Source organism: Oncorhynchus nerka, linkage group LG26, assembly GCF_034236695.1.
Source record: "Oncorhynchus nerka isolate Pitt River linkage group LG26, Oner_Uvic_2.0, whole genome shotgun sequence".
NCBI lineage: Eukaryota > Metazoa > Chordata > Actinopteri > Salmoniformes > Salmonidae > Oncorhynchus > Oncorhynchus nerka.
Window position 1 is genome coordinate 53,961,067 of NC_088421.1, and position 26,959 is coordinate 53,988,025.

Consider the following 26,959-nt stretch of genomic DNA (forward strand, 5'->3'; position numbering starts at 1 on the left):
CGAGGGTAAAGGTCCTGAGCCTACTCTCCGAGGGTAAAGGCCCTGAGCCTACTCTCCGAGGGTAAAGGCCCTGAGCTTACTCTCCGAGGGTAAAGGCCCCGCGGCCCTGAGCCTACTCTCCGAGGCTAAAATCCCGCAGCCCTGAGCCTACTCTGAGGGTAGACGCCCCGCGGCCCTGAGCCTACTCTCCGAGGGTAAAGGCCCCGCGGTCCTGAGCCCACTCTCCGAGGGTAAAAACCCCTCGGCCCTGAGCCTACTCTGCGAGGGTAAAGGCCCGGCGGCCCTGAGCCCACTCTCTGAGGGTAAAGGCCCTGAGCCTACTCTCTGAGGGTAAAGGTCCTGAGCCTACTCTCCGAGGGTAAAGATCCTGAGCCTACTCTCCGAGGGTAACGGTCCAGAGCCTACTCTCTGAGGGTAAAGGCCCCGCGGTCCTGAGCCTACTCTCTGAGGGTAAAGGTCCTGAGCCTACTCTCTGAGGGTAAAGGCCCCGCGGTCCTGAGCCTACTCTGCGAGGGTAAAGGCCCCGCGGTCCTGAGCCTACTCTGCGAGGGTAAAGGCCCCGCGGTTCTGAGCCTACTCTGCGAGGGTAAAGACCCCGCGGTCCTGAGCCTACTCTGCGAGGGTAAAGGCCCCGCGGCCCTGAGCCCACTCTCCGAGGGTAACGGTCCAGAGCCTACTCTCCGAGGGTAAAGGTCCTGAGCCTACTCTCCGAGGGTAAAGGTCCTGAGCCTACTCTCCGAGGGTAAAGGTCCTGAGCCTACTCTCCGAGGGTAACTGTCCTGAGCCCACTCTCTGAGGGTAAAGGTCCTGAGCCTAATCTCCGAGGGTAAAGGTCCTGAGCCTACTCTCCGAGGGTAAAGGTCCTGAGCCCACTCTCCGAGGGTAAAGGCCCCGCGGCCCCTACTCTCCGAGGCTAAAACCCCGCGGCCCTGAGCCTACTCTCCGAGGCTAAAACCCCGCGGCCCTGAGCCTACTCTCCGAGGGTAAAGGCCCCGCGGCCCTGAGCCTACTCTCTGAGGGTAAAGGTCCTGAGCCTACTCTCTGAGGGTAAAGGCCCCGCGGTCCTGAGCCTACTCTGCGAGGGTAAAGGCCCCGCGGTCCTGAGCCTACTCTGCGAGGGTAAAGGCCCCGCGGTCCTGAGCCTACTCTGCGAGGGTAAAGGCCCCGCGGTCCTGAGCCTACTCTGCGAGGGTAAAGACCCCGCGGTCCTGAGCCTACTCTGCGAGGGTAAAGGCCCCGCGGCCCTGAGCCCACTCTCCGAGGGTAACGGTCCAGAGCCTACTCTCCGAGGGTAAAGGTCCTGAGCCCACTCTCCGAGGGTAAAGGTCCTGAGCCTACTCTCCGAGGGTAAAGGTCCTGAGCCTACTCTCCGAGGGTAACTGTCCTGAGCCCACTCTCTGAGGGTAAAGGTCCTGAGCCTAATCTCCGAGGGTAAAGGTCCTGAGCCTACTCTCCGAGGGTAAAGGTCCTGAGCCCACTCTCCGAGGGTAAAGGCCCCGCGGCCCCTACTCTCCGAGGCTAAAACCCCGCGGCCCTGAGCCTACTCTCCGAGGCTAAAACCCCGCGGCCCTGAGCCTACTCTCCGAGGGTAAAGGCCCCGCGGCCCTGAGCCTACTCTCTGAGGGTAAAGGTCCTGAGCCTACTCTCTGAGGGTAAAGGCCCCGCGGTCCTGAGCCTACTCTGCGAGGGTAAAGGCCCCGCGGTCCTGAGCCTACTCTGCGAGGGTAAAGGCCCCGCGGTCCTGAGCCTACTCTGCGAGGGTAAAGGCCCCGCGGTCCTGAGCCTACTCTGCGAGGGTAAAGGCCCCGCGGCCCTGAGCCCACTCTCCGAGGGTAACGGTCCAGAGCCTACTCTCCGAGGGTAAAGGTCCTGAGCCTACTCTCCGAGGGTAAAGGTCCTGAGCCTACTCTCCGAGGGTAACTGTCCTGAGCCCACTCTCCGAGGGTAAAGGTCCTGAGCCTAATCTCCGAGGGTAAAGGTCCTGAGCCTACTCTCCGAGGGTAAAGGTCCTGAGCCCACTCTCCGAGGGTAAAGGCCCCGCGGCCCCTACTCTCCGAGGCTAAAACCCCGCGGCCCTGAGCCTACTCTCCGAGGCTAAAACCCCGCGGCCCTGAGCCTACTCTCCGAGGGTAAAGGCCCCGCGGCCCTGAGCCCACTCTCCGAGGGTAAAGGCCCTGAGCCCACTCTCCGAGGGTAAAGGCCCTGAGCCCACTCTCCGAGGGTAAAGGCCCTGAGCCCACTCTCCGAGGGTAAAGGCCCTGAGCCCACTCTCCGAGGGTAAAGGCCCTGAGCCCACTCTCCGAGGGTAAAGGCCCTGAGCCCACTCTCCGAGGGTAAAGGCCCTGAGCCCACTCTCCGAGGGTAAAGGCCCTGAGCCCACTCTCCGAGGGTAAAGGCCCTGAGCCCACTCTCCGAGGGTAAAGGCCCTGAGCCCACTCTCTGAGGGTAAAGGCCCTGAGCCCACTCTCCGAGGGTAAAGGCCCTGAGCCCACTCTCCGAGGGTAAAGGCCCTGAGCCCACTCTCCGAGGGTAAAGGCCCTGAGCCCACTCTCCGAGGGTAAAGGCCCTGAGCCTACTCTCCGAGGGTAAAGGCCCTGAGCCCACTCTCCGAGGGTAAAGGCCCTGAGCCTACTCTCCGAGGGTAAAGGTCCTGAGCCTACTCTGCGAGGGTAAAGGTCCTGAGCCCACTCTCCAAGGGTAAAGGTCCTGAGCCTACTCTCCGAGGGTAAAGGTCCTGAGCCTACTCTCCGAGGGTAAAGGTCCTGAGCCTACTCTCCGAGGGTGTCTCATGGGCACAAAACACAGTTCCATTTAACACCTCACACTGTACAGGTCACCAACTAGTTGACCTTTTGAACCCCTAAAGACGACGCAGCCAGCCTCGGGGTTAGTGTGTGTGTCAGTGTGTGTGTGTGTGCGTGCGTGCGCGTGTGTGTGTCTGTCTGATGGTGATCTGTGGTCCCCTGAGGAATGTGGAGACGTGTTTCCCCAAGTCTTCCTGCAGCTAAATCAGTGTATTAAACCGGTCTCACACACACACACACACACACACACACACACACCCCTGTGCTTTGTAAATCAGTGTATTAAACCGGTCTCACACACACACCCCTGTGCTTTGTAAATCACTGTATTAAACCGGTCTCTCACACACCCATGTGCTTTGTAAATCTGTGCACACCCAGCAATCTAAATGACACACAGCTAGGTCTCTAAACAAACACACACACACACACACAGCCAGTTCTCTAAACAAACACACACACACAGCCAGTTCTCTAAATAACACACCACTCAGAACCAACACATCCTAAACTGGAACACACACACACACACACACACACACACACACACACACACAGTTCTCTAAATAACACACCACTCAGAACCAAACACATCCTAAACTGGAACACACACACACACACACACACACACACACAGCCAGTTCTCTAAATAACACACCACTCAGAACCAACACATCCTAAACTGGAACACACACACACACACACACACAAACAGGTGTATTAATGACTCTAAAGACAAATTCAGACCTGCTCCAACCACAAGCGCCCTAGTAGGTGTGTAAACCAGTAGAGTAGCAATGCATTAAAATGTGGTAAGTAGTTGACTCAAAGAGAGAGAGAGACATTAGGTGTGTAAACCAGTAGAGTAGCTCCTAAGACCATCCTACTCGGTGAATTTCAGAAAAATAGAAAATAATGAAACACGTTTTTTTTTTTAAGTTCAGAAATTATATTCACGTCACCAAATAACTGTTTTTAATGAACTGTTAACTGTTTTTAATGAACTGTTAACTGTTTTTAATGAACCGTTAACTGTTTTTAATGAACCGTTAACTGTTTTTAATGAACCGTTAACTGTTTTTAATGAACCGTTAACTGTTTTTAATGAACCGTTAACTGTTTTTAATTAACCGTTAACTGTTTTTAATGAACTGTTAACTGTTTTTAATGAACTGTTAACTGTTTTTAATGAACTGTTAACTGTTTTTAATGAACTGTTAACTGTTTTTAATGAACTGTTAACTGTTTTTAATGAACTGTTAACTGTTTTTAATGAACTGTTAACTGTTTTTAATGAACTGTTTTTAATGAACTGTTAACTGTTTTTAATGAACTGTTTTTAATGAACTGTTTTTAATGAACTGTGTTTTTAATGAACTGTTAACTGTTTTTAATGAACTGTTAACTGTTTTTAATGAACTGTTTTTAATGAACTGTTAACTGTTTTTAATGAACTGTTAACTGTTTTTAATGAACTGTTAACTGTTTTTAATGAACTGTTAACTGTTTTTAATGAACTGTTAACTGTTTTTAATGAACTGTTAACTGTTTTTAATGAACTGTTTTTAATGAACTGTTAACTGTTTTTAATGAACTGTTAACTGTTTTTAATGAACTGTTTTAATGAACTGTTTTTTAACTGTTAACTGTTTTTAATGAACTGTTAACTGTTTTTAATGAACTGTTTTTAATTAACTGTTAACTGTTTTTAATGAACTGTTAACTGTTTTTAATGAACTGTTAACTGTTTTTAATGAACTGTTAACTGTTTTTAATGAACTGTTAACTGTTTTTAATGAACCGTTAACTGTTTTTAATGAACTGTTAACTGTTTTTAATGAACTGTTAACTGTTTTTAATGAACTGTTAACTGTTTTTAATGAACTGTTAACTGTTTTTAATTAACTGTTAACTGTTTTTAATTAACTGTTAACTGTTTTTAAAGAAGGTCTACAGTAGCCTCAACAGCACTCTGCAAGGTAGCGTCAGGTCTACAGTAGCCTCAACAGCACTCTGCAAGGTAGCGTCAGGTCTACAGTAGCCTCAACAGCACTCTGCAAGGTAGCGTCAGGTCTACAGTAGCCTCAACAGCACTCTGCAAGGTAGCGTCAGTTGAAGGTCTACAGTAGCCTCAACAGCACTCTGCAAGGTAGCGTCAGTTGAAGGTCTACAGTAGCCTCAACAGCACTCTGCAAGGTAGCGTCAGGTCTACAGTAGCCTCAACAGCACTCTGCAAGGTAGCGTCAGGTCTACAGTAGCCTCAACAGCACTCTGCAAGGTAGCGCCAGGTCTACAGTAGCCTCAACAGCACTCTGCAAGGTAGCGCCAGTTGAAGGTCTACAGTAGCCTCAACAGCACTCTGCAAGGTAGCGTCAGTTGAAGGTCTACAGTAGCCTCAACAGCACTCTGCAAGGTAGCGTCAGGTCTACAGTAGCCTCAACAGCACTCTGCAAGGTAGCGTCAGGTCTACAGTAGCCTCAACAGCACTCTGCAAGGTAGCGCCAGGTCTACAGTAGCCTCAACAGCACTCTGCAAGGTAGCGCCAGTTGAAGGTCTACAGTAGCCTCAACAGCACTCTGCAAGGTAGCGTCAGTTGAAGGTCTACAGTAGCCTCAACAGCACTCTGCAAGGTAGCGCCAGTTGAAGGTCTACAGTAGCCTCAACAGCACTCTGCAAGGTAGCGTCAGTTGAAGGTCTACAGTAGCCTCAACAGCACTCTGCAAGGTAGCGTCAGTTGAAGGTCTACAGTAGCCTCAACAGCACTCTGCAAGGTAGCGCCAGTTGAAGGTCTACAGTAGCCTCAACAGCACTCTGCAAGGTAGCGCCAGTTGAAGGTCTACAGTAGCCTTAACAGCACTCTGCAAGGTAGCGCCAGTTGAAGGTCTACAGTAGCCTCAACAGCACTCTGCAAGGTAGCGCCAGTTGAAGGTCTACAGTAGCCTCAACAGCACTCTGCAAGGTAGCGTCAGTTGACGGTCTACAGTAGCCTCAACAGCACTCTGCAAGGTAGCGTCAGTTGAAGGTCTACAGTAGCCTCAACAGCACTCTGCAAGGTAGCGTCAGTTGAAGGTCTACAGTAGCCTCAACAGCACTCTGCAAGGTAGCGTCAGTTGAAGGTCTACAGTAGCCTCAACAGCACTCTGCAAGGTAGCGCCACAGAACTGACATGTCGTCCACCTAATCAAAAGATCAGAGAATGAATCTAGTACTGAATGCAATAAAACTACAGCTAGCTAGCACTGCAATGCATTACAATGTGGGTAAGTAGTTGACTCAAAGAGAGAGAGAGAGACATTAGTTGAATAGTTATGAACAAATTAATTTATTCCACTTGAGAATCTCTGCAGAGCTATATTCCGTTGTATTATTATACTAACTCATTAGTTCTCATTAGTTCTAGGGAGCAATGTTTAACTACGCTCTAACCACTAGGCAGGGTAGCCTAGTGGTTAGAGCGTTGGACTAGTAACCGGAAGGTTGCGAGTTCAAACCACCGAGCTGACAAGGTACGAATCTGTCGTTCTGCCCCTGAACAGGCAGTTAACCCACTGTTCCTAGGCCGTCATTGAAAATAAGAAGTGCTTAACTGACTTGCCTAGTTAAATAAAGGTAAAATAAAAATTTAAAAAATATGGTGACATTGATAACGATGTTGACTGTGTGCAGCGGTTATGGTACGAAGATTTGAAACTCTTGTTTGCAAATGTTTGGACATTATGATCACACCCTAGAACAGCTAGATGCAGGCAAGAGTCCGGACTAATGACCACACCCTAGAACAGCTAGATGCAGGCAAGAGTCTGGACTAATGATCACACCCTAGAACAGCTAGATGCAGGCAAGAGTCTGGACTAATGATCACACTCTAGAACAGCTAGATGCAGGCAAGAGTCTGGACTAATCACACCCTAGAAAAGCTAGATGCAAGCAAGAGTCTGGACTAATGATCACACCCTAGAACAGCTAGATGCAGACAAGAGTCTGGACTAATGATCACACCCTAGAACAGCTAGATGCAGGCAAGAGTCTGGACTAATGATCACACCCTAGAACAGCTAGATGCAGGCAAGAGTCTGGACTAATGATCACACCCTAGAACAGCTAGATAGAGGCAAGAGTCTGGACTAATGATCACACCCTAGAACAGCTAGATGCAGTCAAGAGTCTGGACTAATGATCACACCCTAGAACAGCTAGATGCAGGCAAGAGTCTGGACTAATCACACCCTAGAAAAGCTAGATGCAGGCAAGAGTCTGGACTAATCACACCCTAGAATAGCTAGATGCAGGCAAGAGTCTGGACTAATGATCACACCCTAGAACAGCTAGATGCAGGCAAGAGTCTGGACATTATGATCACACCCTAGAACAGCTAGATGCAGACAAGAGTCTAGACTAATGATCACACCCTAGAACAGCTAGATGCAGGCAAGAGTCTGGACTAATGATCACACCCTAGAACAGCTAGATGCAGGCAAGAGTCCTGGACTAATGATCACACCCTAGAACAGCTAGATGCAGGCAAGAGTCTGGACTAATGACCTCACCCTAGAACAGCTAGATGCAGACAAGAGCCTGGACTAATGACCACACCCTAGAACAGCTAGATAGAGGCAAGAGTCTGGACTAATGATCACACCCTAGAACAGCTAGATGCAGACAAGAGTCTGGACTAATGACCTCACCCTAGAACAGCTAGATAGAGGCAAGAGTCTGGACTAATGATCACACCCTAGAACAGCTAGATGCAGGCAAGAGTCTGGACTAATGATCACACCATAGAACAGCTAGATGCAGTCAAGAGTCTAGACTAATGATCACACCCTAGAACAGCTAGATGCAGACAAGAGTCTAGACTAATGATCACACCCTAGAACAGCTAGATGCAGACAAGAGTCTGGACTAATGATCACACCCTAGAACAACAAGAGCAGACAAGAGTCTAATGATCACACCCCTAGAACAACAAGAGTCTGACTAATGATCACACCCTAGAACAGCTAGATGCAGACAAGAGTCTGGACTAATGATCACACCCTAGAACAGCTAGATGCAGACAAGAGTCTGTACTAATGATCACACCCTAGAACAGCTAGATGCAGGCAAGAGTCCGGACTAATGATCACACCCTAGAACAGCTAGATGCAGGCAAGAGTCTAGACTAATGATCACACCCTAGAACAGCTAGATGCAGACAAGAGTCTAGACTAATGATCACACCCTAGAACAGCTAGATGCAGACAAGAGTCTGGACTAATGATCACACCCTAGAACAACAAGAGTCTGGACTAATGATCACACCCTAGAACAGCTAGATGCAGACAAGAGTCCGGACTAATGATCACACCCTAGAACAGCTAGATGCAGGCAAGAGTCTGAATATGAATGACAGCTAGGTTGTAGCAACCTCATGATGGGTATAGGGGGAAATTAGAGCGTCACATAAACCTATCACTGTTACATTGAGCTGGGTGAATATGAATGACAGTATCCTAAACCTGTCACTGTTACATTGAACTGGGTGAATATGAATGACAGTAACCTAAACCTGTCACTGTTACATTGAACTGGGTGAATATGAATGACAGTAACCTAAACCTGTCACTGTTACATTAAACTGGGTGAATATGAATGACAGTAACCTAAACCTATCGATGTTACATTGAACTGGGTGAATATGAATGACAGTAACCTAAACCTGTCACTGTTACATTGAACTGGGTGAATATGAATGACAGTAACCTAAACCTGTCACTGTTACATTGAACTGGGTGAATGACAGTAACCTAAACCTGTCACTGTTACATTGAACTGGGTGAATGACAGTAACCTAAACCTATCGATGTTACATTGAACTGGGTGAATATGAATGACAGTAACCTAAACCTGTCACTGTTACATTGAACTGGGTGAATATGAATGACAGTAACCTAAACCTGTCACTGTTACATTGAACTGGGTGAATATGAATGACAGTAACCTAAACCTGTCACTGTTACATTGAACTGGGTGAATGACAGTAACCTAAACCTATCACTGTTACATTGAACTGGGTGAATATGAATGACAGTAACCTAAACCTGTCACTGTTACATTGAACTGGTGAATATGAATGACAGTAACCTAAACCTGTCACTGTTACATTGAACTGGGTGAATGACAGTAACCTAAACCTGTCACTGTTACATTGAACTGGGTGAATGACAGTAACCTAAACCTGTCACTGTTACATTGAACTGGGTGAATATGAATGACAGTAACCTAAACCTGTCACTGTTACATTGAACTGGGTGAATGACAGTAACCTAAACCGGTCACTGTTACATTGAACTGGGTGAATATGAATGACAGTAACCTAAACCTGTCACTGTTACATTGAACTGGGTGAATGACAGTAACCTAAACCTGTCACTGTTACATTGAACTGGGTGAATATGAATGACAGTAACCTAAACCTGTCACTGTTACATTGAACTGGGAATATGAATGACAGTAACCTAAACCTGTCACTGTTACATTGAACTGGGTGAATGACAGTAACCTAAACCTGTCACTGTTACATTGAACTGGGTGAATATGAATGACAGTAACCTAAACCTGTCACTGTTACATTGAACTGGGTGAATATGAATGACAGTAACCTAAACCTGTCACTGTTACATTGAACTGGGTGAATATGAATGACAGTAACCTAAACCTGTCACTGTTACATTGAACTGGGGTGAATATGAATGACAGTAACCTAAACCTGTCACTGTTACATTGAACTGGGTGAATGACAGTAACCTAAACCTGTCACTGTTACATTGAGCTGGGTGAATATGAATGACAGTAACCTAAACCTGTCACTGTTACATTGAACTGGGTGAATGACAGTAACCTAAACCTGTCACTGTTACATTGAGCTGGGTGAATATGAATGACAGTAACCTAAACCTGTCACTGTTACATTGAGCTGGGTGAATATGAATGACAGTAACCTAAACCTGTCACTGTTACATTGAGCTGGGTGAAATGACAGTAACCTAAACCTGTCACTGTTACATTGAGCTGGGTGAATATGAATGACAGTAACCTAAACCTGTCACTGTTACATTGAGCTGGGTGAATGACAGTAACCTAAACCTGTCACTGTTACATTGAGCTGGGTGAATATGAATGACAGTAACCTAAACCTGTCACTGTTACATTGAACTGGGTGAATATGAATGACAGTAACCTAAACCTGTCACTGTTACATTGAACTGGGTGAATATGAATGACAGTAACCTAAACCTGTCACTGTTACATTGAACTGGGTGAATATGAATGACAGTAACCTATCACTGTTACATTGAACTGGGTGAATATGAATGACAGTAACCTAAACCTATCGATGTTACATTGAACTGGGTGAATATGAATGACAGTAACCTAAACCTGTCACTGTTACATTGAACTGGGTGAATGACAGTAACCTAAACCTGTCACGTTACAATTGACTGGGTGAATATGAATGACAGTAACCTAAACCTGTCACTGTTACATTGAGCTGGGTGAATGACAGTAACCTAAACCTGTCACTGTTACATTGAGCTGGGTGAATGACAGTAACCTAAACCTGTCACTGTTACATTGAACTGGGTGAATGACAGTAACCTAAACCTGTCACTGTTACATTGAGCTGGGTGAATATGAATGACAGTAACCTAAACCTGTCACTGTTACATTGAACTGGGTGAATATGAATGACAGTAACCTAAACCTGTCACTGTTACATTGAACTGGGTGAATGACAGTAACCTAAACCTGTCACTGTTACATTGAACTGGGTGAATATGAATGACAGTAACCTAAACCTGTCACTGTTACATTGAACTGGGTGAATGACAGTAACCTAAACCTGTCACTGTTACATTGAACTGGGTGAATATGAATGACAGTAACCTAAACCTGTCACTGTTACATTGAACTGGGTGAATATGAATGACAGTAACCTAAACCTGTCACTGTTACATTGAACTGGGTGAATATGAATGACAGTAACCTAAACCCGTCACTGTTACATTGAGCTGGGTGAATATGAATGACAGTAACCTAAACCTGTCACTGTTACATTGAACTGGGTGAATATGAATGACAGTAACCTAAACCTGTCACTGTTACATTGAACTGGGTGAATGACAGTATCCTAAACCTGTCACTGTTACATTGAACTGGGTGAATGACAGTATCCTAAACCTGTCACTGTTACATTGAACTGGGTGAATATGAATGACAGTAACCTAAACCCGTCACTGTTACATTGAACTGGGTGAATATGAATGACAGTAACCTAAACCTGTCACTGTTACATTGAACTGGGTGAATATGAATGACAGTAACCTAAACCTATCACTGTTACATTGAGCTGGGTGAATATGAATGACAGTAACCTAAACCTGTCACTGTTACATTGAACTGGGTGAATATGAATGACAGTAACCTAAACCTGTCACTGTTACATTGAACTGGGTGAATGACAGTAACCTAAACCTGTCACTGTTACATTGAACTGGGTGAATGACAGTATCCTAAACCTGTCACTGTTACATTGAACTGGGTGAATGACAGTAACCTAAACCTGTCACTGTTACATTGAACTGGGTGAATATGAATGACAGTAACCTAAACCTGTCACTGTTACATTGAACTGGGTGAATATGAATGACAGTAACCTCCATCCATATAAACCACTAGAGCTCCATTCATATAAACCACTAGAGCCCCATTCATATAAACCACTAGAGCCCCATTCATATAAACCACTAGAGCTCCATCCATATAAACCACTAGAGCTCCATTCATATAAACCACTAGAGCTCCATTCATATACACCACTAGAGCTCCATTCATATAAACCAAGAGCTCCATTCATTAAACCACTAGAGCTCCATCCATATAAACCACTAGAGCTCCATCCATATAAACCATTGAGCTCCATCCATATAAACCACTAGAGCTCCATTCATATAAACCACTGGAGCTCCATTCATATACACCACTAGAGCTCCATTCTGTATAAAACTAGAGCTCCATCCATGAATAAACCCTAGAGCTCATTCATATAAACCACTAGAGCTCCATCCATATACACCACTAGAGCTCCATCCATATAAACCACTAGAGCTCCATTCATATAAACCACTAGAGCTCCATTCATATAAACCACTAGAGCTCCATTCATATACACCACTAGAGCTCCATTCATATAAACCACTAGAGCTCCATTCATATAAACCACTAGAGCTCCATCCATATAAACCACTAGAGCTCCATCCATATAAACCACTAGAGCTCCATCCATATAAACCACTAGAGCTCCATTCATATAAACCACTAGAGCTCCATTCATATACACCACTAGAGCTCCATTCATATAAACCACTAGAGCTCCATCCATATAAACCACTAGAGCTCCATTCATATAAACCACTAGAGCTCCATCCATATACACCACTAGAGCTCCATCCATATAAACCACTAGAGCTCCATTCATATACACCACTAGAGCTCCATCCATATAAACCACTAGAGCTCCATCCATATAAACCACTAGAGCTCCATTCATATAAACCACTAGAGCTCCATTCATATAAACCACTAGAGCTCATCCATATACACCACTAGAGCTCCATTCATATAAACCACTAGAGCTCCATCCATATAAACCACTAGAGCTCCATCCATATAAACCACTAGAGCTCCATTCATATAAACCACTAGAGCTCCATTCATATAAACCACTAGAGCTCCATTCATATACACCACTAGAGCTCCATTCATATACACCACTAGAGCTCCATTCATATAAACCACTAGAGCTCCATCCATATAAACCACTAGAGCTCCATTCATATAAACCACTAGAGCTCCATTCATATAAACCACTAGAGCTCCATCCATATAAACCACTAGAGCTCCATTCATATAAACCACTAGAGCTCCATTCATATAAACCACTAGAGCTCCATCCATATAAACCACTAGAGCTCCATCCATATAAACCACTAGAGCTCCATTCATATAAACCACTAGAGCTCCATTCATATAAACCACTAGAGCTCCATCCATGTAAACCACTAGAGCTCCATTCATATAAACCACTAGAGCTCCATTCATATAAACCACTAGAGCTCCATCCATATAAACCACTAGAGCTCCATTCATATAAACCACTAGAGCTCCATTCATCTAGAGCTCCATCCATATAAACCACTAGAGCTCCATTCATATACACCACTAGAGCTCCATTCATATAAACCACTAGAGCTCCATCCATATAAACCACTAGAGCTCCATTCATATAAACCACTAGAGCTCCATTCATATAAACCACTAGAGCTCCATCCATGTAAACCACTAGAGCTCCATTCATATAAACCACTAGAGCTCCATTCATATAAACCACTAGAGCTCCATCCATATAAACCACTAGAGCTCCATCCATATAAACCACTAGAGCTCCATCCATATAAACCACTAGAGCTCCATTCATATAAACCACTAGAGCTCCATTCATATAAACCACTAGAGCTCCATCCATATAAACCACTAGAGCTCCATTCATATAAACCACTAGAGCTCCATTCATATAAACCACTAGAGCTCCATTCATATACACCACTAGAGCTCCATTCATATAAACCACTAGAGCTCCATCCATATAAACCACTAGAGCTCCATTCATATAAACCACTAGAGCTCCATCCATATAAACCACTAGAGCTCCATTCATATAAACCACTAGAGCTCCATCCATATAAACCACTAGAGCTCCATTCATATAAACCACTAGAGCTCCATTCATCTAGAGCTCCATCCATATAAACCACTAGAGCTCCATCCATGTAAACCACTAGAGCTCCATCCATATAAACCACTAGAGCTCCATTCATATAAACCACTAGAGCTCCATCCATATAAACCACTAGAGCTCCATTCATATAAACCACTAGAGCTCCATTCATCTAGAGCTCCATTCATATAAACCACTAGAGCTCCATCCATATACACCACTAGAGCTCCATTCATATACACCACTAGAGCTCCATCCATATACACCACTAGAGCTCCATCCATATACACCACTAGAGCTCCATCCATATAAACCACTAGAGCTCCATTCATATAAACCACTAGAGCTCCATTCATATAAACCACTAGAGCTCCATTCATATAAACCACTAGAGCTCCATTCATATAAACCACTAGAGCTCCATCCATATAAACCACTAGAGCTCCATTCATATAAACCACTAGAGCTCCATTCATATAAACCACTAGAGCTCCATTCATATAAACCACTAGAGCTCCATTCATATAAACCACTAGAGCTCCATCCATATAAACCACTAGAGCTCCATCCATGTAAACCACTAGAGCTCCATCCATATACACCACTAGAGCTCCATTATAAAACACAAACCACAGAAGAAGAGTAGGGAACGCCTACAGGCTGTCTCTCTGTTACCATGGCACCATGTCCACTGGTCAGCGCTCACACAGTGTGTCTTAGATGAATAGAGGGGAAACAAGATAGCTTTATGCTGTCACTGATAGAATGACCACACACACACACTGTACCAACACACACACTGCACCAACACACACACACTGCACCAACACACACACACACACACTGTACCAACACACACACTGTATCAACACACACACTGTATCAACACACACACACACACACTGTACCAACACACACACACACTGTACCAACACACACACACACACACTGTACCAACACACACACACACACTGCACCAACACACACACACACACTGCACCAACACACACACACACACACTGCACCAACACACACACACACACTGTACCAACACACACACACACACTGTACCAACACACACACTGTACCAACACACACACTGTACCAACACACACACTGTACCAACACACACACTGCACCAACACACACACTGTACCAACACACACACTGTACCAACACACACACACTGTACCAACACACACACACTGTACCAACACACACACACTGTACCAACAACACACACACTGTACCAACAACACACACACTGTACCAACAACACACACACTGTACCAACACACACACACTGTACCAACACACACACACACTGCACCAACACACACACTGCACCAACACACACACACACACTGTACCAACACTTGCTCACACACACAATGTGCGTACATACACCCACGATCCTCTCCTCATTCCCCAACACACAGCAGCTGTCACACACAGAGGGTTGGGCTTGTTACGGGGGTGGTGTGTGTGTGTGTGTGTCATGGCATGTTAAAATACCCAGGGTCTGACGTCACTATCTGACAAACAACTCTGCCTCTAAACCCACCTACACACACAGATCCATGGTAGAATTTCATCAGAGATAAATATCCTTCATTCTGGAGAGGAGATGACAAGGTGGGTCACTAGAGATAAATATCCTTCATTCTGGAGAGGAGAAGGTGGGTCACTAGAGATAAATATCCTTCATTCTGGAGAGGAGAAGGTGGGTCACTAGAGATAAATACCCTTCATTCTGGAGAGGAGAGGACAAGGTGGGTCACCAGAGATAAATATCCTTCATTCTGGAGAGGAGAAGGTGGGTCACTAGAGATAAATATCCTTCATTCTGGAGAGGACAAGGTGGGTCACTAGAGATAAATACCCTTCATTCAGGGGAGGAGAGGAGAAGGTGAGTCACTATAGATAAATACCCTTCATTCTGGAGAGGAGAAGGTGGGTCACTAGAGATAAATACCCTTCATTCTGGAGAGGACAAGGTGGGTCACTAGAGATAAATACCCTTCATTCAGGGGAGGAGAGGAGAAGGTGAGTCACTAGAGATAAATACCCTTCATTCTGGAGAGGACAAGGTGGGTCACTAGAGATAAATACCCTTCATTCTGGAGAGGACAAGGTGGGTCACTAGAGATAAATACCCTTCATTCTGGAGAGGAGAAGGTGGGTCACTAGAGATAAATATCCTTCATTCTGGAGAGGAGAGGAGAAGGTAGGCCACCTCCTCTTCATTCTGGAGAGGAGAGGAGAAGGTAGGTCACCACCTTCTGGAGACACCTGAAACCCCACCTGAAACCCCACCTCTTTAAGGAATACCTAGGATAGGATAAAGTAATCCTTCTCACCCCCCCCTTAAAAGATTTAGATGCACTATTGTAAAGTGGCTGTTCCACTGGATGTCATAAGGTGAACGCACCAATTTGTAAGTCGCTCTGGATAAGAGCGTCTGCTAAATGACTTAAATGTAAATGTAATGGAGAGGAGAAGGTGAGTCACTAGAGATAAATACCCTTCATTCTGGAGAGGAGAAGGTGGGTCACTAGAGATAAATACCCTTCATTCTCGAGAGGAGAAGGTGGGTCACTAGAGATAAATACCCTTCATTCTGGAGAGGAGAAGGTGGGTCACTAGAGATAAATACCCATCATTCTGGAGAGGAGAAGGTGGGTCACAAGAGATAAATACCCTTCATTCTGGAGAGGAGAAGGTGGGTCACTAGAGATAAATACCCTTCATTCTGGAGAGGAGAAGGTGGGTCACTATAGATAAATACCCTTCATTCTGGAGAGGAGAAGGTGGGTCACTAGAGATAAATACCCTTCATTCTGGAGAGGAGAAGGTGGGTCACTAGAGATAAATACCCTTCATTCTGGAGAGGAGAAGGTGGGTCACTAGAGATAAATACCCTTCATTCTGGAGAGGAGAAGGTGGGTCACTAGAGATAAATACCCTTCATTCTGGAGAGGAGAAGGTGGGTCACTATAGATAAATACCCTTCATTCTGGAGAGGAGAAGGTGGGTCACGAAAGATAAATACCCTTCATTCTGGAGAGGAGAAGGTGGGTCACTAGAGATAAATACCCTTCATTCTGGAGAGGAGAAGGTGGGTCACTAGAGATAAATACCCTTCATTCTGGAGAGGAGAAGGTGGGTCACTAGAGATAAATACCCTTCATTCTGGAGAGGAGAAGGTGGGTCACTAGAGATAAATACCCTTCATTCTGGAGAGGAGAAGGTGGGTCACTAGAGATAAATACCCTTCATTCTGGAGAGGAGAAGGTGGGTCACTAGAGATAAATACCCTTCATTCTGGAGAGGAGAAGGTGGGTCACTAGAGATAAATACCCTTCATTCTGGAGAGGAGAAGGTGGGTCACTATAGATAAATACCCTTCATTCTGGAGAGGAGAAGGTGGGTCACGAAAGATAAATACCCTTCATTCTGGAGAGGAGAAGGTGGGTCACTAGAGATAAATACCCTTCATTCTGGAGAGGAGAAGGTGGGTCACTAGAGATAAATACCCTTCATTCTGGAGAGGAGAAGGTGGGTCACTAGAGATAAATACCCTTCATTCTGGAGAGGAGAGGAGAAGGTGGGTCACTAGAGATAAATACCCTTCATTCTGGAGAGGAGAAGGTGGGTCACTAGAGATAAATACCCTTCATTCTGGAGAGGAGAAGGTGGGTCACTAGAGATAAATACCCTTCATTCTGGAGAGGAGAAGGTGGGTCACTAGAGATAAATACCCTTCATTCGGGGGAGAGGAGAAGGTGGGTCACTAGAGATAAATACCCTTCATTCGGGGGAGAGGAGAAGGTGGGTCACGAGAGATAAATACCCTTCATTCTGGAGAGGAGAGGAGAAGGTGGGTCACTAGAGATAAATACCCTTCATTCTGGAGAGGAGAAGGTGGGTCACTAGAGATAAATACCCTTCATTCTGGAGAGGACAAGGTGGGTCACTAGAGATAAATATCCTTCATTCAGGGGAGGAGAGGAGAAGGTGGGTCACGAGAGATAAATACCCTTCATTCTGGAGAGGACAAGGTGGGTCACTAGAGATAAATACCCTTCATTCTGGAGAGGAGAGGAAAAGGTGGGTCACTAGAGATAAATACCCTTCATTCTGAAGAGGAGAAGGTGGGTCACGAGAGATAAATACCCTTCATTCTGGAGAGGAGAGGAGAAGGTGGGTCACTAGAGATAAATACCCTTCATTCTGGAGAGGAGAAGGTGGGTCACTAGAGATAAATACCCATCATTCTGGAGAGGAGAAGGTGGGTCACTAGAGATAAATACCCTTCATTCTGGAGAGGAGAAGGTGGGTCACTAGAGATAAATACCCTTCATTCTCGAGAGGAGAAGGTGGGTCACTAGAGATAAATACCCTTCATTCTGGAGAGGAGAGGAGAAGGTGGGTCACTAGAGATAAATACCCTTCATTCTGGAGAGGAGAAGGTGGGTCACTATAGATAAATACCCTTCATTCTGGAGAGGAGAAGGTGGGTCACGAAAGATAAATACCCTTCATTCTGGAGAGGAGAAGGTGGGTCACTAGAGATAAATACCCTTCATTCTGGAGAGGAGAAGGTGGGTCACTAGAGATAAATACCCTTCATTCTGGAGAGGAGAAGGTGGGTCACTAGGGATAAATACCCTTCATTCTGGAGAGGAGAAGGTGGGTCACTAGAGATAAATACCCTTCATTCTGGAGAGGAGAAGGTGGGTCACTAGAGATAAATACCCTTCATTCTGGAGAGGAGAAGGTGGGTCACTAGAGATAAATACCCTTCATTCTGGAGAGGAGAAGGTGGGTCACTAGAGATAAATACCCTTCATTCTGGAGAGGAGAGGAGAAGGTGGGTCACTAGAGATAAATACCCTTCATTCTGGAGAGGAGAAGGTGGGTCACTAGAGATAAATACCCTTCATTCTGGAGAGGACAAGGTGGGTCACTAGAGATAAATATCCTTCATTCAGGGGAGGAGAGGAGAAGGTGGGTCACGAGAGATAAATACCCTTCATTCTGGAGAGGACAAGGTGGGTCACTAGAGATAAATACCCTTCATTCTGGAGAGGAGAGGAAAAGGTGGGTCACTAGAGATAAATACCCTTCATTCTGGAGAGGAGAAGGTGGGTCACGAGAGATAAATACCCTTCATTCTGGAGAGGAGAGGAGAAGGTGGGTCACTAGAGATAAATACCCTTCATTCTGGAGAGGAGAAGGTGGGTCACTAGAGATAAATACCCTTCATTCTGGAGAGGAGAGGAGAAGGTGGGTCACTAGAGATAAATACCCTTCATTCTGGAGAGGAGAAGGTGGGTCACTAGAGATAAATACCCATCATTCTGGAGAGGAGAAGGTGGGTCACTAGAGATAAATACCCTTCATTCTGGAAGGAGAAGGTGGGTCACTAGAGATAAATACCCTTCATTCAGGGGAGGAGAGGAGAAGGTGAGTCACTAGAGATAAATACCCTTCATTCTGGAGAGGATAAGGTGGGTCACTAGAGATAAATACCCTTCATTCTGGAGAGGACAAGGTGGGTCACTAGAGATAAATACCCTTCATTCTGGAGAGGAGAGGAGAAGGTGGGTCACTAGAGATAAATACCCTTCATTCTGGAGAGGAGAAGGTGGGTCACTAGAGATAAATACCCATCATTCTGGAGAGGAGAAGGTGGGTCACTAGAGATAAATACCCTTCATTCTGGAGAGGAGAAGGTGGGTCACTAGAGATAAATACCCTTCATTCTGGAGAGGAGAAGGTGGGTCACTAGAGATAAATATCCTTCATTCTGGAGAGGAGAGGAGAAGGTAGGTCACTAGAGATAAATACCCTTCATTCTGGAGAGGAGAAGGTGGGTCACTAGAGATAAATACCCTTCATTCTGGAGAGGAGAAGGTGGGTCACTAGAGATAAATACCCTTCATTCTCGAGAGGAGAAGGTGGGTCACTAGAGATAAATACCCTTCATTCTAGAGAGGAGAAGGTGGGTCACTAGAGATAAATACCCTTCATTCTGGAGAGGACAAGGTGGGTCACTAGAGATAAATATCCTTCATTCAGGGGAGGAGAGGAGAAGGTGGGTCACGAGAGATAAATACCCTTCATTCTGGAGAGGACAAGGTGGGTCACTAGAGATAAATACCCTTCATTCTGGAGAGGAGAGGAAAAGGTGGGTCACTAGAGATAAATACCCTTCATTCTGGAGAGGAGAAGGTGGGTCACTAGAGATAAATATCCTTCATTCAGGGGAGGAGAGGAGAAGGTGGGTCACGAGAGATAAATACCCTTCATTCTGGAGAGGACAAGGTGGGTCACTAGAGATAAATACCCTTCATTCTGGAGAGGAGAGGAAAAGGTGGGTCACTAGAGATAAATACCCTTCATTCTGGAGAGGAGAAGGTGGGTCACGAGAGATAAATACCCTTCATTCTGGAGAGGAGAGGAGAAGGTGGGTCACTAGAGATAAATACCCTTCATTCTGGAGAGGAGAAGGTGGGTCACTAGAGATAAATACCCTTCATTCTGGAGAGGAGAAGGTGGGTCACTAGAGATAAATACCCTTCATTCTGGAGAGGAGAAGGTGGGTCACTAGAGATAAATACCCATCATTCTGGAGAGGAGAAGGTGGGTCACTAGAGATAAATACCCTTCATTCTGGAGAGGAGAAGGTGGGTCACTAGAGATAAATACCCTTCATTCAGGGGAGGAGAGGAGAAGGTGAGTCACTAGAGATAAATACCCTTCATTCTGGAGAGGATAAGGTGGGTCACTAGAGATAAATACCCTTCATTCTGGAGAGGACAAGGTGGGTCACTAGAGATAAATACCCTTCATTCTGGAGAGGAGAGGAGAAGGTGGGTCACTAGAGATAAATACCCTTCATTCTGGAGAGGAGAAGGTGGGTCACTAGAGATAAATACCCTTCATTCTGGAGAGGAGAGGAGAAGGTAGGTCACTAGAGATAAATATCCTTCATTCTGGAGAGGAGAAGGTGAGTCACAAGAGGTAAATACCCTTCATTCTGGAGAGGAGAGGAGAAGGTGGGTTACGAGAGATAAATACCCTTCATTCTCGAGAGGAGAAGGTGGGTCACTAGAGATAAATACCCTTCATTCTAGAGAGGAGAAGGTGGGTCACTAGAGATAAATACCCTTCATTCTGGAGAGGACAAGGTGGGTCACTAGAGATAAATATCCTTCATTCAGGGGAGGAGAGGAGAAGGTGGGTCACGAGAGATAAATACCCTTCATTCTGGAGAGGACAAGGTGGGTCACTAGAGATAAATACCCTTCATTCTGGAGAGGAGAGGAAAAGGTGGGTCACTAGAGATAAATACCCTTCATTCTGGAGAGGAGAAGGTGGGTCACTAGAGATAAATACCCTTCATTCTGGAGAGGAGAGGAGAAGGTGGGTCACTAGAGATAAATACCCTTCATTCTGGAGAGGAGAAGGTGGGTCACTAGAGATAAATACCCTTCATTCTGGAGAGGAGAAGGTGGGTCACAAGAGATAAATACCCTTCATTCTGGAGAGGAGAGGAGAAGGTGGGTTACTAGAGATAAATACCCTTCATTCTGGAGAGGAGAAGGTGGGTCACTAGAGATAAATACCCTTCATTCTGGAGAGGAGAAGGTGGGTCACTAGAGATAAATACCCTTCATTCAGGGGAGGAGAGGAGAAGGTGAGTCACTAGAGATAAATACCCTTCATTCTGGAGAGGATAAGGTGGGTCACTAGAGATAAATACCCTTCATTCTGGAGAGGACAAGGTGGGTCACTAGAGATAAATACCCTTCATTCTGGAGAGGAGAGGAGAAGGTGGGTCACTAGAGATAAATACCCTTCATTCTAGAGAGGAGAAGGTGGGTCACTAGAGATAAATACCCATCATTCTGGAGAGGAGAAGGTGGGTCACTAGAGATAAATACCCTTCATTCTGGAGAGGAGAAGGTGGGTCACTAGAGATAAATACCCTTCATTCTGGAGAGGAGAAGGTGGGTCACTAGAGATAAATACCCTTCATTCTGAGAGGAGGAGAAGGTGGGTCACTAGAGATAAATACCCTTCATTCTGGAGAGGAGAAGGTGGGTCACTAGAGATAAATACCCTTCATTCTGGAGAGAGAGGAGAAGGTGGGTCACGAGAGATAAATACCCTTCATTCTGGAGAGGAGAAGGTGGGTCACTAGAGATAAATACCCTTCATTCTGGAGAGGAGAAGGTGGGTCACTAGAGATAAATACCCTTCATTCTGGAGAGGAAAGGTGGGTCACTAGAGATAAATATCCTTCATTCAGGGAGAGGAGAGGAGAAGGTGGGTCACGAGAGATAAATACCCTTCATTCTGGAGAGGACAAGATAAATAATTCTCCATTCTGTGGGTCACTAGAGATAAATACCCTTCATTCTGGAGAGGAGAGGAGGAGAAGGTGGGTCACTAGAGATAAATACCCTTCATTCTGGAGAGGAGAAGGTGGGGAGATAAATATCCTTCATTCAGGGGAGGAGAGGAGAAGGTGGGTCAGAGATAAATACCCTTCATTCTGGAGAGGACAAGGTGGGTCACTAGAGATAAATACCCTTCATTCTGGAGAGGAGAGGAAAAGGTGGGTCACTAGAGATAAATACCCTTCATTCTGGAGAGGAGAAGGTGGGTCATGAGAGATAAATACCCTTCATTCTGGAGAGGAGAAGGTGGGTCACTAGAGATAAATACCCTTCATTCTGGAGAGGGAAGGTGGGTCACTAGAGATAAATACCCTTCATTCTGGAGAGGAGAGGAGAAGGTGGGAGAGATAAATACCCTTCATTCTGGAGAGGAGAAGGTGGGTCACTAGAGATAAATACCCATCATTCTGGAGAGGAGAAGGTGGGTCACTAGAGATAAATACCCTTCATTCTGGAGAGGAGAAGGTGGGTCACTAGAGATAAATACCCTTCATTCTGGAGAGGAGAAGGTGGGTCACTAGAGATAAATACCCTTCATTCTGGAGAGGAGAAGGTGGGTCACTAGAGATAAATACCCTTCATTCTGGAGAGGAGAAGGTGGGTCACTAGAGATAAATACCCTTCATTCTGGAGAGGAGAGGAGAAGGTGGGTAGAGATAAATAAATTCTGGAGAGGAGAAGGTGGGTCCCATCATTCAGAGACAAATACCTCTTCATTCTGGAGAGGAGAAGGTGGGTCACTAGAGATAAATACCCTTCATTCTGGAGAGGAGAAGGTGGGTCACTAGAGATAAATACCCTTCATTCTGGAGAGGAGAAGGTGGGTCACTAGAGATAAATACCCTTCATTCTGGAGAGGAGAAGGTGGGTCACTAGAGATAAATACCCTTCATTCTGGAGAGGAGAAGGTGGGTCACTAGAGATAAATACCCTTCATTCTGGAGAGGAGAAGGTGGGTCACTAGAGATAAATACCCTTCATTCTGGAGAGGAGAAGGTGGGTCACTAGAGATAAATACCCTTCATTCTGGAGAGGAGAAGGTGGGTCACTAGAGATAAATACCCTTCATTCTGGAGAGGAGAAGGTGGGTCACTAGAGATAAATACCTTCATTCTGGAGAGGAGAAGGTGGGTCACTAGAGATAAATACCCTTCATTCTGGAGAGGAGAAGGTGGGTCACTAGAGATAAATACCCTTCATTCTGGAGAGAGGAGAAGGTGGGTCACTAGAGATAAATACCCTTCATTCTGGAGAGGAGAAGGTGGGTCACTAGAGATAAATATCCTTCATTCAGGGAGGAGAGGAGAAGGTGGGTCACTAGAGATAAATACCCTTCATTCTGGAGAGGACAAGGTGGGTCACTAGAGATAAATACCCTTCATTCTGGAGAGGAGAGGAAAAGGTGGGTCACTAGAGATAAATACCCTTCATTCTGGAGAGGAGAAGGTGGGTCACGAGAGATAAATACCTTCATTCTGAGAGGAGAGGAGAAGGTTCTAGGAGAGGAGAGGAGAAGGTGGGTAGAGATAAATACCCTTCATTCTGGAGAGGAGAAGGTGGTCACTAGAGATAAATACCCTTCATTCTGGAGGAGAGGAGAAGGTGGGTCACTAGAGATAAATACCCTTCATTCTGGAGAGGAGAAGGTGGGTCACTAGAGATAAATACCCTTCATTCTGGAGAGGAGAAGGTGGGTCACTAGAGATAAATACCCTTCATTCTGGAGAGGAGAAGGTGGGTCACTAGAGATAAATACCCTTCATTCTGGAGAGGAGAAGGTGGGTCACTAGAGATAAATACCCTTCATTCTGGAGAGGAGAAGGTGGGTCACTAGAGATAAATACCCTTCATTCTGGAGAGGAGAAGGTGGGTCACTAGAGATAAATACCCTTCATTCTGGAGAGGAGAAGGTGGGTCACTAGAGATAAATACCCTTCATTCTGAGAGGAGAAGGTGGGTCACTAGAGATAAATACCCTTCATTCTGGAGAGGAGAAGGTGGAGTCACTAGAGATAAATACCCTTCATTCTGGAGAGGAGAAGGTGGTCACTAGAGATAAATACCCTTCATTCTGGGAGAGGAGAAGGTGGGTCACTATAGATAAATACCCTTCATTCTGAGAGAGGAGAGGAGAAGGTGGGTCACTAGAGATAAATACCCTTCATTCTGGAGAGGAGAAGGTGGGTCACTAGAGATAAATACCCATTTGAGAGGACAATTCTGGAGGGGAGGGAGAAGGTGGGTCACTAGAGATAAATATCCTTCATTCTGGAGAGGACAAGGTGGGGAGATAAATACCCTTCATTCTGGAGAGAGAGAAAAGGTGGGTCACTAGAGATAAATACCCCTTCATTCTGGAGGAGAAGGTGGGTCACGAGAGATAAATACCCTTCATTCTGGAGAGGAGAGGAGAAGGTGGGTCACTAGAGATAAATACCCTTCATTCTGGAGAGGAGAAGGTGGGTCACTAGAGATAAATACCCTTCATTCTGGAGGAGGAGAAGGTGGGTCACTAGAGATAAATATCCTTCATTCAGGGAGGAGAGGAGAAGGTGGGTCACGAGAGATAAATACCCTTCATTCTGGAGAGGACAAGGTGGTCACTAGAGATAAATACCCTTCATTCTGGAGAGGAAGGTGGGTCACTAGAGATAAATACCCTTCATTCTGGAGAGGAGAAGGTGGGTCACGAGAGATAAATACCCTTCATTCTGGAGAGGAGAAGGTGGGTCACTAGAGATAAATACCCTTCATTCTGAGAGGAGAAGGTTCTAGGAGATAAATATTCATTCTGAGAGGAGAGGAGAAGGTGGGTCACTAGAGATAAATACCCTTCATTCTGGAGAGAGAGAAGGTGGGTCACTAGAGATAAATACCCTTCATTCTGGAGAGGAGAAGGTGGGTCACTAGAGATAAATACCCTTCATTCTGGAGAGGAGAAGGTGGGTCACTAGAGATAAATACCCTTCATTCTGGAGAGAGGAGAAGGTGGGTCACTAGAGATAAATACCCTTCATTCTGGAGAGGAGAAGGTGGGTCACTAGAGATAAATACCCTTCATTCTGGAGAGGAGAAGGTGGGTCACTAGAGATAAATACCCTTCATTCAGGGGAGGAGGAGAAGGTGGGTCACTAGAGATAAATACCCTTCATTCTGGAGAGGAGAAGGTGGGTCACTAGAGATAAATACCCTTCATTCTGGAGAGGAGAAGGTGGGTCACTAGAGATAAATACCCTTCATTCTGGAGGGAGAGGAAGGTGGGTCACTAGAGATAAATACATTCCTTCATTCTCAGGGAGGAGAGGAGAAGGTGGGTCACGAGAGATAAATACCCTTCATTCTGGAGAGGAGAAGGTGGGTCACTAGAGATAAATACCCTTCATTCTGGGGAGAGAGGAGAAGGTGGGTCTAGAGATAAATACCCTTCATTCTGGAGAGGACAAGGTGGGTCACTAGAGATAAATATCCTTCATTCAGGGGAGGAGAGGAAAAGGTGGGTCACTAGAGATAAATACCCTTCATTCTGGAGAGGACAAGGTGGGTCACGAGAGATAAATACCCTTCATTCTGAGAGAGGAGAGGAAAAGGTGGGTCACTAGAGATAAATACCCTTCATTCTGGAGAGGAGAAGGTGGGTCACTAGAGATAAATACCCTTCATTCTGAGAGGAGAGGAGAAGGTGGGTCACTAGAGATAAATACCCTTCATTCTGGAGAGGAGAAGGTGGGTCACTAGAGATAAATACCCATCGTTCTGGAGAGTGAGAGGAGAAGGTGGGTCACTAGAGATAAATACCCTTCATTCTGGAGAGGAGTCACTAGGAGATAACACCATCATTCTGAGAGGAGAAGGTGGGTCACTAGAGATAAATACCCTTCATTCAGGGAGAGGAGAAGGTGAGTCACTAGAGATAAATACCCTTCATTCTGGAGAGGAGAAGGTGAGTCACTAGAGATAAATACCCTTCATTCTGAGAGGATAAGGTGGGTCACTAGGAGATAAATACCCTTCATTCTGAGACAAGGTGGGTCACTAGAGAGAGAGAAGGTGGGTCACTAGAGATAAATACCCTTCATTCTAGAGAGGAGAAGGTGGGTCACTAGAGATAAATACCCATCATTCTGGAGAGGAGAAGGTGGGTCACTAGAGATAAATACCCTTCATTCTGGAGAGGAGAAGGTGGGTCACTAGAGATAAATACCCTTCATTCTGGAGAGGAGAAGGTGGGTCACTAGAGATAAATATCCTTCATTCTGGAGAGGAGAGGAGAAGGTAGGTCACTAGAGATAAATATCCTTCATTCTGGAGAGGAGAAGGTGAGTCACAAGAGGTAAATACCCTTCATTCTGGAGAGGAGAGGAGAAGGTGGGTTACGAGAGATAAATACCTTCATTCTCGAGAGGAGAAGGTGGTCAGAGATAAATACCCTTCATTCTAGAGAGGAGAAGTGGGTCACTAGAGATAAATACCCCCTTCATTCTGGAGAGCACAAGGTGGGTCACTAGAGATAAATATCCCTTCATTCAGGGGAGGAGAGGAGAAGGTGGGTCACGAGAGATAAATACCCTTCATTCTGGAGAGGACAAGGTGGGTCACTAGAGATAAAATACCTTCATTCTGGAGAGGAGAGGAAAAGGTGGGTCACTAGAGATAAATACCTTCATTCTGAGAGGAGAAGGTGGGTCACTTAGGAGATAAATACCCTTCATTCTGGAGAGGAGAGGAGAAGGTGGGTCACTAGAGATAAATATCCTTCATTCTGGAGAGGAGAGAGAAGGTAGGTCACTTAGAGATAATATCCTTCATTCTGGAGAGAAGGTGAGTCACAAGATAATATCCTTCATTCTGGAGAGGAGAAGGTGGGTCAC

At 45.5% G+C, this 26,959-nt stretch overlaps 1 long non-coding RNA gene across 1 annotated transcript in view; it reads left to right on the forward strand.

Moving 5' to 3' along the window:
• LOC135564837 (uncharacterized) overlaps nucleotides 1-26,959 on the forward strand; it is a 349,184-nt gene that overhangs the window by 321,524 nt on the left and 701 nt on the right. The window lies entirely within an intron of this gene.